Consider the following 12,836-nt stretch of genomic DNA (forward strand, 5'->3'; position numbering starts at 1 on the left):
GAATATGCAGACGCTCAGAGTAGAGAATTAAGCAAGGGAAAGTGAATTCACTCAAGCAGTGGATTCCTTGTAGTGAAAAAACAAAACAAAAAACAGCCCCAGAAACAAAAAAACACAGAAGTTAAGTTTGGATAGATAGATGGAACCAGTTGGCAAGAGCCTCGAATGCCTTGCAGAAGAATGAGGATTTTCACCTATAGAAAAGGGAGCTTCTGAAGATATTTGGGCAGATAAATGACATCACTGGGTGAGAGTTTGGAGGAAAGTAAAGACCAAGACACTTATCTCCCGTTTTCTGCTGGCTGGTAGTTTGAATTCGAGCCACAGAAAGTAATGTTGGCTAAGTTAATTAAAACAGAAAAGAAAGGCTATGGGGTAGCTTATTGAAGCAGGGGAAAACCTGGGAACCAGGTTTCAGCAAAGTAGGGCCAGAGCATTCTTGAAGCCCTGGAAGCTAGGAATTATAAAGCAGTCTTCAATGGGTTGGAGCCTATGCTTACCCTGATTGGCTAGGAGACATCCATATACTCAGATTAACAGTTCCAATAAAACCACCCAGATAGAGAGAGAGAGAGAGAGAGAGAGAGAGAGAGAGACAGCGCCAGAGAGAGCCAGAGAGAGAGAGAGAGAGAGAGAGAGACAGAGAGAGACAGAGGTGGTTCTCCAAAGAGATCAGGGGCTCATGAGAGGACGAAAGAGGAGATGTCCACTCTACCTGTCCTCAGCGATAGCCCCAAAGACATTGGGCCCGGAGTGAAGAATACATCTGAAATGAAGAGCGCAAGATACATCAGAGTCTATCTGAGCAAAGGTGAAACAAAACCATTGGAATGGTTATTTTCCCCTTCTGTACAGGAAGGACCCATGGCAGCATCCCTCAATAGGTTTACGGCAGCTTCTTATCCCCCCTGCAGAGTTGTGAATTGGGATCATTAAGTTTTAAGTTGTTCTGCTGCTTCCGTGTAAGTGATCATGTAAATATCAGGATGCTGGATGGGGGAAGCAAGTAATGGCTTGACTCTCAAGATCCTGGATTGCTGCTTATTAACGTACATCCAGAAAAACCTTAAGAATAGCACCCCATCCCCCAAATCATAAGCCGAGCATACTTTATGAGCACTGAGTTAGAAAGGCAAAGCTAATAATTGTAACCATGTAGATGCAGAAACCATTAATGTTTCTCATGCCCCGTGGTAGGAAGAAATATATTAAAAATTGATTTTTGGTTTCTGCCTTTGTCTGTGTAACATTTATAATAAGGGATACGGGAGAAAGTATCCTTTAAAATTGATATTTCAAAGCATTTTGGGCTTGTTGGTGTTAAAATAAATTTTTATTAATGGTTTTCTATTGCGCGGTAAAAGGTCAGCCTCTGAATATGACAATTTTATCTTCTTAAAGAAAAAAAGTCGGTGGTAGCTCTCTTCAATAATTACATATAAACCAGAATTTCTGCTAAATTATTGAGTTAAGCCATTTTTACACCTGAAGTTATTGTTTGACTGTAACATGGACTAAGTGTACTAAAATGGGCAGCCTTAATTTCTTCCTCTCTTTTCTGTCCTTTTTTTTACTCTTTCCCTGTCGCTTTCTCTGTGCGGTAAGGTGTAACTCGCTTCCACACTGTATATACGGTAAGCGGTAAGCCATGTGTTCATATTACTTCTTTGTCTCTGGGATCCTATTATCAGTTTACTCTTTCATAATTGAAGAAGCTTTCGTTCATCTGCAAAAAACACATTTCGTTTTATTTTGTTCCTGTTTCAGCTTCTTGGACATGATGTGGTGAACACACAATTCTGCGGGTGTTTTTTTTTCCCCCCAGTCACTTTAAATAAAATATACGTTCTAAAAATCCTGCCCCATTTGTTCTGAATGTTTTAGAACGTATCTTAGCTGTAATTCCCCAGAAATGAAATGACACGGCGTACTTTCTGATGGGTTTTCATTAATCTGGTATAGTTTTGCTGCTGATTGGAGTTTATCAAATAGGGTTATAACCTGATAGAAATAACGCTGTCAAATGCTTGGATTTATCATATGTTTTGTGATTCCACGGATGATATGGGCAAGATGGATCCATATCAGGAAACAGCCTTTGATTCAGAAGAGACGCAGAGGCTTGGCGTGTTAATTGCCCAACCACCTAAAGTGGATAAAGAATGACATTTTATGCTACCTCCTTCATCATATTTTTAGAAAGACGATGTGATGGATTAATAAAACATAGCAAATCTTCTATGCAAACCAAATGTTTATAATAAATGGAGCATAATCTAACTGTTCTGCTATAAAATGAATTAAAGTAGTCTCTAGCCAGTAAATTCAAACAGAATAGAGTAGGATGGTTAGGTGACCTTAACAGGCAAGCGTTTTACTGTTGAATACATAATTTCCTTTCAAATGGTCCTCCCCTGTCAGACTGGAGTGGGTTCAAAGTAACACTGGAGTCTTTTCTTCAGCTGGGAAGTAAGCAAAACCGGATGCACATGGGGAGCTTAGAGGCCTCGGGGGTGGGGGCGGCTGCCAGAGATAGCTGCCGCTGTCTGACTGGAGTCCTGTAAATGCCAGCCGAAAATACTGTCACCGTCACGTGATTCTCTGCCCCGTTGTACAGTGTGGTAGTGGCCTCTTAACCTTGACTCTGGCTGCCACGGTATGTGAAAGAGAAGGCAAGCAAATACACATTTAGTATACATTGTGATGAAAATACACCAGGAGGCTGATAGCCATGTCTCAAATACTTTTTACCTTTATTATTGGCCAACGGGTACCATGTTAACCTTCAGAGTCGGAGGGGAAGGGGTGATGATGATAGAAGTGGAGAGCAAGTGACAAATGCTTTCCTTTTTCATATTTGTATTCATCTCCAAGCCATCCATTTCTCTGATACTTGAATTTTTCACTCACTGCAGCCATATATATGGGAGACAGCTTCCCTGAGGTTTTGCTGCTTTTTCTTTTTTTCTTCTCTTTTCATTCTTTCCTTTATCGTTTAAACAATGAGAGGGTTCACAGATAGCTACACTTCCTATTCTGTTCTCTTTAGAGTGGAGGTGATTTTATTAAAATATCATTTTGCTTGGGGCTCAGTGTCAGCGAGGGCAATGGGCAGAAAAGCCAGCAGATGACACATCCTTGTGGTTTTGGTGCTCGGGCAGAAGACGGAATGGACGTGGCACCGTGCATGGGGCTGAGCACCGTGAGAGGCGACCTTGGTCCTCCGCAGAGGGTCATGGGAAGATTTTTCAGCAGTGATGGTTTTATACTGTGATCCAGAGCGGATACCGGGGCGCACTGCTCTCCTCTCCACCTCCTGGACCTCTTCTTCCTCCTCCCTCTCTTCCTTCCCCTCCCACAATCCAATGCCTGCTACCTTTCCTCCTGCTGCTTCTTCAACAGTCAAGCAGAGGAAGTCTCTAAGCCTGAAAGTTCTCAGGGCTACTGTCCAGGTATATACTGGCTGCCATTACCAGATACCAAGGATCGGGCGGCTTAAACCACAGAAATTGATTTCCCCACAGTTCTGGACGCTGGAGGTCCAAGGCCAAAATGCCGACAGGATAGGTTTGGTCTGAAGCTTCTCCTTGGATTGCGGGTGGCCACCTTCTCCTCCTTGTGTCCTCACGTGGTCTTTCCTGTTTGTGTGCACGGACTTCTGGTGGTTCTTTTCTTACAAAGACCTCAGTACTGTAGGATTAGGGCCCCTGCTCTTACGATCACGTTTAACCTTAATGACTTTCTTAAAGGCCCTGTCTCCCAATGCATTTACCTCGGGGGTTAGGGCTTCACCATACAAAATTTGGGACACATTTCGGTCCACAACAAATACTATAAATGCTGTCTGGATAAATGGTCCATTTAAGGCATTGTACGAAAAGATACCTTAGACCTCTTCTGGGGACTAAACGTTGTAATCCCACGTCCAAGAGAGATCGGTCTCTGAAGGAGCCCAAACCACCACCTTTTCCAGAGAATCTGTCCCCCCACGGACCAAATATCTTCCTCTTCAAGGTCCCGAGCCTGCAGTTGGGGTGTTGGCAGCAGAACCACTAGATCTTAGGAATGTTCTTTATTTAACGACTGAATAAAGTCTTCTTCGTTTCTCTTTTCCTGCTTCACGTCAGAACTCGAATGCCCGCACGCACGTTCGTTCCAAATTCTGCCCTTCGTTTTTCTGAAGTTTCATATCCGCTAAACCAAAGCTGACTTACTAGTATGGTGAGCATTTCAAACCCCAGTAGCTGGCTGATAAAAAAACCACCATCATCTTCGTCACCGTTTCCTTTATCATCACTGCTGATATTAACTGGGCAGACCTTGATTTAAGTGTGTTAACTCACTTTGTCCCTCCGACAACCGTATCCAGTGATAATAACTACTATTCATGCATTCCAGATGTGGAAACTGAGACCATCAGGTCATTATTTGCATGTTAGAAATTAGAAATGAGGGTCCTTAAGAGGTTAAGTGACTTGCTCAAGATCTCACAGCTGGTGAGCAGCTGAGCAAGGATTAGCCGAGAGAGAGTTTGGATTCGGAATGCCTGTTTCTGGCACCTGCACTCCTAACTGTTACGCTGCTAGGACTCTGTAGCATAGTTTAAATCTGGAAGCGTCGATAGTTTAAATCTATCAACCCACCCTAATTCAACTCAGTTATTCAGACTGAGGAAGAACCCAAGATCCAACCTGGTTCTTATTCTCACATGGTCGTATGATGGGGTGCCACCCGACAAACCCCAGGCGGCAGGGGTTGCTGTCCTATGACACATAACGAAAACAAAATTTACAGTTTTAAATACTTCAATACCACTTTGTCGACCTAATCTCAGATTTTCATAATTGACTAACCTGGATTTCAATTCCCCCATTTTACAGATAAAGATACTGAGACCAAGGAAGAGGTTAAGTTGGTTACAATGAGCCCCAAACTCAGAGTAGATGGCTCTCTGTGTCTCTTTTCCCTCCCTTGCCTTTCCACTGCGGCCACGGCTTCACATCCTGACCCCCCACCACTTGCAAACTTTGTAAGCCTTGTCCCTGTCCTACCTTAAGCAGCATCGTCTAAATAAAGCACAGATGTGGACAGTCCTTGGGCGCAAGCCGGCCCTTGCAAACTTCTACCTGTGTGGGATCCTAACCTCTTTGAGGTTCTCTCATGTGTAAGAGAGGAAATATAACGGTAACCGCATCGAGGCAATGTTTCTTAATCCATACATGTTTATTGACTGCCTTCAATGTGACTGTGAACACTAGAGACGGGGTGCGACCTCAGAGAATGACATCATACATGCAGAGTGCTTGGCACAGTTGCCTGCCACATGATAAGCCCTCATCGTATGATTATTGCTACTGTTATTACATTGTTTTGGGTCCCATAGCTGGTACCTGCCCCGCTTGCATATAGCATTGTCACAGATGTTCTGTGGGAAAACACACACACACACACACACACACACACACACACACCTACATTCTTTTATTTTTTTTATGTTTATTTTATTTTTGAAGGAGACAGAGACAGAGTGTGAGTGGGGGAGGGGCAGAGAGAGAGGGAGACACAGAATCCGAAGCAGGCTCCAGGCTCTGAGCTGTCAGCACAGAGTCCGACTCGGGGGCTGGAACTCACAAACCACGAGATCATGACCTGAGCCAAAGTCGGAGGCTTCACCGACTGAGCCACTCAGGCGCCCCCACACCCCTACCTTCTTAAGCAGAGAACAGTTCTTTCTCATGTGATCATTATCAGATCCCCTGTAGCGAGCTTCGTGTAACTAATTCTTACCTCTCCATCTATCTAATACTTGGGGCTGCTCTCCTGGGCTTTGTCGTTATTCTTCTATCTTGCTAGCCATGAGATGTCCCTCTCTTTGATCTCCAGTAGCTTTTAAAAGAGCTGGAGAAATCTTTTTTACCCCCTGAGCCACTCTTTCCTTCTCCCGGCTGCCTGGTCTGTGACTCGGTGACGATGGGGCCACCCATCCCTGCACCAACAGACTGGTTTTGTTTTATGGGTATTTGTGTCCTCTACCAATGATGTTCTGTGCTGTTCCCTGAGCTTTGGATTTCATTTCAGAAGTAGACCCCATATATTCAATTAGGAACACTTAAAAAACTTCTTTCTACTGGTTTATAGTCCCATCTGGAGGACAGGAGTTACTCTGCAGAATAAATTGAGTGTGAAATTTGGCTATGCCATAAGAATTCACTTCCGTTAAGGCAAAGAGAAGAGATGCATAAAATTCAAATCATGCATAGAATAAATGCTTTATCTTTAAGAAACATATAAATAGACATCAAACACCATAGAAACAGAGAGGGTTTCCTCTCTCTCTCTCTCCCTCTCTCTCTCTCATCTCTGTCTCTGTCTCTGTCTCTTTTTAGAAACAAATTTGTGTGCAATTTCATAGCAAAAACTTTGCAAGGGAAGATTATGCATGTCCAATGCTGATAAGACTGCCCAAATATAAATTTTATGATGCATTTCCTTTAGAATTGCATCTTTCTCCCCGCACAATCAAAGAATGGAAAATAAAGTTTGAAAGCCTTTGGAGTGCCAAGTGCAGGCACCTGAGGAAATCAGGAAAGAATTGAGAACCTGATATTGTAGCTAATTTGTAACATTTTTTGCTAAGGCTGCTCTCCTTAAAAGAAGGCACTTGCTCTAAATTTTCTTTCCTTCTTCATCCACAGGACTGCACTTTCTACAAACACTTGCCAGTGATAAAAATGCAGGGTAGGAAGTGAGGGGGTGAAGCAATTAGGGAAGCTTGCGAACCAGCATCCTAAGCCCAGGAAGACCACAGGGGAAGGGCTTATCTGATCCTGCAGGGAACTGACAGTGGGTGCAATCTTACAGTTGAATAATAATGCAGTTAATCTTTGCTTAACCAGCAACTGAAGGACCCTCAAGCCAACATCACTGGTACGATAGACGTCACAAGTAGAAGCCTGAGAGGGTCCTTTTGAGGACCCTCAGTGTCAGACACCTGAAGATACGCACAGAAACTTCATGTTTCAGAGCTCTACCGATAGCATGATGATAATATCTTATATTTTTCTAATGTAATATTCTCCAAATTATGGCAAAATAAAGTGGTTTCTGTGTTGAGGTAAATTTGGGAAATGACGATTAAAGAAAGACAAAAGTAATGTTGCAGTACTCGTCAGAGCCTTTAATGGCTTCCTGGGCATTGTGAACATCTGAGAAACACAGTGGGAAATACTAGTTTGAGTTTTCACTAAGGATCTCACAAGTCTTTGATTCTTTGGATACAAAGGTAAACTGGTTTAGTGCTTCACAAAGCACTTCCATAACAGAAAAGTGAGCCTATGTATATTCCACCAAGGATGTGTTAAATTATGGTCTGTCAGTTTAATAAAATCTCAGTTACCCGAGGGGCTGCAATCACTCATCTGTAATCCCACAGAGTCACAAAAAGTCATACTTTGACCACCACTACCAGTGATCCTCTGAAACTTTCTGGCTTGCACAGCTGTGCTTTCTATTTTTAGAAACTGCTGTTTATTTGCAGGAAATATTGAATTCGTCTTCCTAGACTAGGTTTACTCTACTGGCAAGAGATTTCAGATTTTCATTTTTATCATTATCTCTTTAAACCTGATTGTGTTTAACTTCTTACAGTTTCATTATTCCTAAGCACCACCTCTGACGTTTCACATTTCAATTTTACTTTATTTCTTTAAATGTCTGTGCCTTTATTCCAGTGTCATTTGGGGAGGATGAATGTCCTCATTTCCATCCTGCTTGGTCAACGTCACTGAAGCTAAGCAACTCGGCAGCCATAGAGTGCTGTTTCTAAGTATGTATGATGGTCCCGATGACAGATATTGTAATTTGCTAGAAAAGTCCTGTTTTCTGCTAAGAATGTGCATTAGAGAAAGGCTGGCCACAAAAGTCAAATACCTGAGAAACAGGTCCAGGGTGCTATCTCCATTGTTTGGGGAGAGGGCCTTTGCCTTGGGTGGATTCCCTGCAGAAGTGGACGAATTTTTCGTAAATGGCGAATTAGGTAATTCTGTCTACACTATACCCTAACCATATCGATTATATGAGTAATTACTATCATACTTCCTGAAAGTTCCAGGGAGCCTTCCATAAATCTCTGCTATTCTTGCATTTATTATCCCATCTACCTAGGAAGATAATTTGGAAAACATAACCATAGGTACAACTTGGGCAATCACCAATTAGAACGGACCGAGGTCCGGGCTGCAGCGGGATTGTGGACGCCCCCTCTCCCCCTGCTGTGCTATGCTCCCCTCTTAGTTGTTGGATCCTCGGGAAATAGGACAGAGAGCGGGGGGAGGACTGGAGTACCCGCATATACCAGCCTGGAAGTGTAATCTTTTAACAGCCGATGCCACGGCACTTTGCTGAATATCACACGGGCGTATATCATGAGAAGCATACTGGGAAATAGAAGTGGGCACCGTTTTCCTTGTTTTAGAAAAAGTCGGGGGTACAAAGACCTTTTGACCTTTAATCAAAATCATAGCCACTGACACTACTCAGAATAGATAGCAACCTGGTATTCCTTCCATTGGGGTAGGGAGAAGGGATATAAACGAGCGGCCTAGGGTCCCTCAGCGGCAGGGAACACATTTTGTACGGATTGGCAAACGCCCCCCAGAGAATAAATGCATCGAGGCAGAGAGCGTAGTGTGACTATGAATTGTATCCACCCTTCCCCGAGGGTCAAATTCGGAGCTTGTTAATTGTGCTAAACCTCCAGGTACTGTTTCCCCATGGTTACCTACCCCCTGCTATAACCGCATATTGCATAAGCAGCCAAGCATATAAATCATGATTTGAAAAATTGGAGGGGACTAGGTGGGGACATGTGGCTAACAGCTTGTTTTCTGCTAAGTTGCAAAATAGCAGGGCTGCCCTCAAGGAGTTGCAGGGTGCATCTGACGACACAGCTTACCGTTAACTCGTTCAGCCTCAGTCTCGCCCCACCCCTTTGCAGCCGCGGGAGAAGGGTTGCCTGAGTCATTTGCTTTCCTCTCTTGTCCAGCGGCCGACACTCTGGTGAGTTGGAAGTTTTTGTGTCCAACGCTTTTCTCCGGTCCCCTGCAGGTTGAGATGGGAATTGTTCAACCCAGAGGTCAAAGGTATCTAGTAAGAAGTCTGTCTAAATCCGCCTTACTTTTGGTAAATGAGAGTGGGGTAGTCGGTCATACACGGAAGGATCCCGTAGAGTGTTCAAGGTCACGTGCACGCAACTGTATCTTGCGTCACTCTCTCGCTGTCTTCTGTTTGCTTTTGGAGTGTTGAGGAGAGTTGTTGACTCATCTCTGTGGGAAAGGAAAAAGGGAACAGAAGAAAGTCTTCACCTGGCCCAGCAGAAAAGATGAAGGGACACGATGGGGTCTTTTGAGCAAATAGCATTGAAGTTGCCTTCTGCCGAGCGAGTGTAATTCATGCTCATCCCCTGCCCTTTGAGGCAGGCACACGTCTGGGAGTCCCCGTGTGGGTAGGCCCCATGGGTGACCCGATGGCAGACAGAAATAATATGACAGAATGTCCATGGGTTTAGGGTTGAGACTGAATATAAAACAACGTGAGAAAGAGTTGATTTGGGACACCTGGGTGGCTCAGTCGGTTAAGCGTCCGACTTCGGTTCAGGTCATGATCTCTCGGTCTGTGAGTTCGCGGCCCACGTCGGGCTCTGTGCTGACGGCTCAGAGCCTGGAGCCTGCTTCGGATTCTGTGTCTCCCTCTCTCTCTGCCCCTCCCCTGCTTGTACTCTGTCTCCCTCTCTCTCAAAAATAAAAACATAAAACAAAATTAAAAAAAAAAAAAAAAAGAGTTGATTCATGGACAGCCATGGTCCTTATGGGAACTTTGGAAGAAAATAATCAAAGCCTTCTAACATTCCAAGATACTTATTCTCCCAATAGTACAGTAAGCTGTTAAAAATATTAATAAATAAATATTCGTTGAGCCTCTCCAATATTCAGTGTATTCTTCCCAGCACTGGAGGATTCCTAGCAAGTATCAGAGAAGTGAAGAGAGGCAGGACGCGGAGTGGTTGTGGATATGGGCCAACGAGTTGGCCAAAGTGTAGGTTACACCTACAGCTTTGTCGTGACTAGTTTAGTGACCCCAGGCAAGCTGTTTAACATCTCCATGACTCAGTCTCCTTGTCCGTAACAAAGCACAAACTGGTAGTCACTCCTTCACAGAGTGCTTGTGAGGTCCGCGTACTTTACACATGTAATGTTTCTAGAACGGCACACCCAATAAGCACTCAGTAGACGTTAGCCATTTTGTCAACACCCTCACCGACATTTAGTACCGTGGCTCTGAGATCCTAGCCTCAGCTCAACTGTGAAACAGCTGTGTGGCCTCAGACAAGTTCACTCAGTTTCTGTGCTTCTCTGAGGCACAGTAGAATGAGGATTATAACACTTGTCCTCCGGGCTGAGGGGGTTGTTCCGCAGATCTTCGTCGCGGTCCCTCTGGTGAGAACCCTTTGCGAGCCACAAAGTTCTGGGCAGGTGCAAAGTCTCAGCAGTTCTTATTTCAATGAGGCATTTATTACGGGCAAGTTGTTACGATCTCGTTGTAGGAATAAGGCATGCAGAAGCTCTGTGCGCTGATGATCATAGTGCTGATGATGAAGCGGCCACCCCTGGTATTTTATGCAGCCCATATGGGTGCTGTGATACCTGCTCTCCCCCCTGTGCCCTTCTCTAATTCTCATGAGAATACTCTCGTGATTCCCATTTTGCAGATGTGGACAATAAGACTTGGAAGGGTTAAGTCACTCGCTCGTTAACAAGCGGTGCTTATGGAATTGGGGGCTGTTCTGCCTTCTGTCGGATTTGGGGAGGCTTGCGGATCACCTCCACCTGAGAGGGACAGACCGAGGACCATCTGCCCTTGTGAAGGATCGTGCCCAGGGCTTTCGGACTCCTAGCTTTTCTCGTCTGTTGCACCCACGGCCTGAAGTATCCTCTGCCTTCAGCCATTTGACTCTCTCCTGCTCCTTCTTTAATTTTCTTTTTTTCTGGGAAGGCTTCTCTGATCCTCTTCCTCCCTCTCTCTGGGCCAGGGATCCCTCTGCACCTCCGTGCATACCTCTTGTCACATTGTTGTGTCACACACCGTCTCTGCCTTGAGCCTTCATCTGGGATGTGAGCTCTGTGAGTGCAGAGGCAGGGTCTGTCTTACTCATTATGGTATCCCCAGTGCAAAACAGGAGAGAGGAGGGACAGAAGGGAGGGAGGAAGGAAGGGAGGAAGGAAAAAAGGGAAAAACAGAGGAGGATGGGTATTAAAAGATAAACCTAGTAAACGGCTTTGGAAGTTCAGATTGTAGAATAATTTTCAGAAGCCTTCTTAGTGCAAAATTCTTGTATCCCTCCCACTCCCCATGCACACATCTGGGAGATATATTATTCTTTCCCTTGAACCTGAAGCTCCCAGGAGCCCCTAAGGAGCCCAGTTCCCAGGCAGACCGACTCTTCCCATCAGAACAGGAGCCTCTGCTGTCTGCTCACATCTGCTTTACCTGCCCCTCTGACATGTGGGCCCCATTGCTCAGAGCCACGGCGGCCAATTTGGTCGATAATCTGCAAATTAAAAATTCAATAAGTAGTTCCCAGAATCATTTTCAAAAGCTGGGACATAGAAATTAACATGTTAATAATCGGTGCACGGTGGGGTGGGTTTCTGCTGTGGATTCTCATTGCTTTCATTTGGCATTACGAAAAGTTCACGGGATGTGTTCCTTTAATTTCGCCGCACGGAGCGTAGGCTTTTAGGGGTGTTTGGTGAGTATCGGCGTGGGTAATGATATTGCACATGGATTTTGTGGCAACTTAGGCCGGAAATAAATAGGGTTCGGTAGGATTCATCAGAATTTCCTTTAGTAACAAAGCCTCACCTCCATGTAGCACTTTTACTCTTTAGCACATCCTCAGAGGGATCTTGTGTATGTTCCCGACAGGCCTGGAGGCAGGCAGCGGCCGGCATTTCTTCCTGTCCACACGTATGAGGAAATATGTCTGGAAGTACATGGGCTCGCGCCAGCAGCTAGTGGGTAGTAAGGCGTGATGAGAATCTAGCTCTGTCCATTCCTAGGTGGAGAGCTTTGCTGACCTAAATGTCGAGCCCCACGGTGCTAACAAATTCACAGAAAGGTTGCCCTAGTGATTCAAGTATAATAACCTCGAGCCAGCATGCCCGGTCTAAGTACTACTCTGAGAGCAGCAAAGCTTTGACAGACAGACCTACGTTCGCGTCTTTGTTCTGCCACGTGGTAGTCCAAAGACTTCAGGCTTGTCACTTGAACTCTCTCAACTTCGTGTGCCTCATTTAAATGATGGAGATAATAACGCCTGCTCCAGAGTGTCACCATTAGGATGAAAGGAGAGGGTGCGTGAGAAAGTGCTTAGAGGATGCGCAGCGTGATTCCTGGCACTTGAGACTGAAGGTGTGGGAGACAAGGTGTCTGTAATGGAAGATGTATCGAGCACAGCCTTTCCTGTGCTGTCCCTAAGGTAGCCACTAGCCCCACGTGGCTACTCACGTTTAAGTTGATAGCACTTCAAATAAAATTGAAAATCTAGGTCCTCTGCTCTGTCTCGCTACCCACACGTCAAGCGTCCAGTAGCCATACGGGGCCAGTGGCCGCCATATTGATCAGCACAGAGGCAGAGCCTTTCCATCATCGCAGCGACTTCAGTTGGACATGGCTGCCTTGGGAGAAATGACCTCTCCAAAGAAACGGGCCGGTGGGGGTGGGAGTGTCATGCGAAGTCTAGACTCCACGTTACCACAAGAGGAGGCCAGCGCGAAGAC

The 12,836-nt window shown here is 45.1% G+C and overlaps 1 protein-coding gene across 1 annotated transcript in view; it reads left to right on the top strand.

Moving 5' to 3' along the window:
• The first annotated feature begins 9,005 nt into the window (after positions 1-9,005).
• PPARGC1A (PPARG coactivator 1 alpha) overlaps positions 9,006-12,836 on the top strand; it is a 133,381-nt gene continuing 129,550 nt past the window's right edge. Inside the window, exon 1 of the mRNA XM_036064273.1 lies at positions 9,006-9,057. The gene's annotated coding sequence lies outside the window, so the exon portion shown is untranslated. The remainder of the gene's footprint in view (positions 9,058-12,836) is intronic.

This window comes from Lynx canadensis, chromosome B1, assembly GCF_007474595.2.
Source record: "Lynx canadensis isolate LIC74 chromosome B1, mLynCan4.pri.v2, whole genome shotgun sequence".
Lineage (NCBI taxonomy): Eukaryota > Metazoa > Chordata > Mammalia > Carnivora > Felidae > Lynx > Lynx canadensis.